Source organism: Monopterus albus, unplaced genomic scaffold, assembly GCF_001952655.1.
Source record: "Monopterus albus unplaced genomic scaffold, M_albus_1.0 scaffold5806.1, whole genome shotgun sequence".
NCBI classification, from domain to species: Eukaryota; Metazoa; Chordata; class Actinopteri; order Synbranchiformes; family Synbranchidae; genus Monopterus; species Monopterus albus.
This window is the reverse complement of record NW_018133667.1, coordinates 1-731: the sequence shown is the minus strand read 5'-3', so window position 1 is coordinate 731 and position 731 is coordinate 1. Positions and strand designations below refer to the sequence as shown.

Sequence of the window (731 nt, the reverse complement as noted above, 5' to 3'; positions counted from 1 at the left end):
AAAAATATATTACCAGTCTCTCTTTTCATGACTCTCTAAAAGTATGTCTAAAAGTTGTCACTATTATTCTAATGATATCTTTCTCAGACTAAAGGAGCGAGTGCAGGAAGGGAATGGACAGAGCAAGAGACACTCTTGTTATTAGAGGTAAGACAGTCACTCGTGCTCTTGCGTTTCTGTCACAGATTTTACACATGACTCACTGATTAGGTTAATTTTTGATCTGTTGGAATTTTTTTACATGATCCCAGCTTATTGCCTGTTCCTCTGTGTTTTCTCTTGTTTCTCTCAGGCCTTAGAGGTTTACAGAGATGACTGGAACAAAGTATCAGAGCACGTGGGCTCCAGAACACAAGATGACTGTATCCTCCACTTCCTTCGTCTGCCAATAGAAGACCCTTACCTGGAAGACTCCTCAGCCTCCCTTGGCCCACTGGCGTACCAGCCCGTGCCTTTCAGCCAATCAGATAATCCTGTTATGAGCACTGTGGCCTTCTTGGCATCTGTGGTGGACCCGCGGGTGGCGTCAGCTGCAGCTAAGGCTGCTCTGGGTGAGAGCATGAGAGAGAAGTGTTAATTTGTGTGTAGTCTAGATAATGGTAAACTGAATGTAGAGTGTGTGTTTAGTGATTCTACACCTTTTGTCTTCAGAGGAGTTTTCCAGAGTGCAAGAGGAGTCAGTGGATAAGGTCTGTGAAATGTCCAACCAGCCTGAAAAAGCAGGTATGACT

General features: G+C 44.3%; 1 long non-coding RNA gene across 1 annotated transcript; it reads left to right on the top strand.

The window, feature by feature from the left end:
* Positions 1–39: 39 nt before the first annotated feature.
* On the top strand, positions 40–730 carry LOC109954300 (uncharacterized). Its single transcript, XR_002274077.1, has 3 exons — positions 40–147; positions 293–551; positions 652–730. It is a non-coding gene; the product is annotated as an uncharacterized LOC109954300 (long non-coding RNA).
* The last annotated feature ends 1 nt before the right edge of the window (position 731 follows it).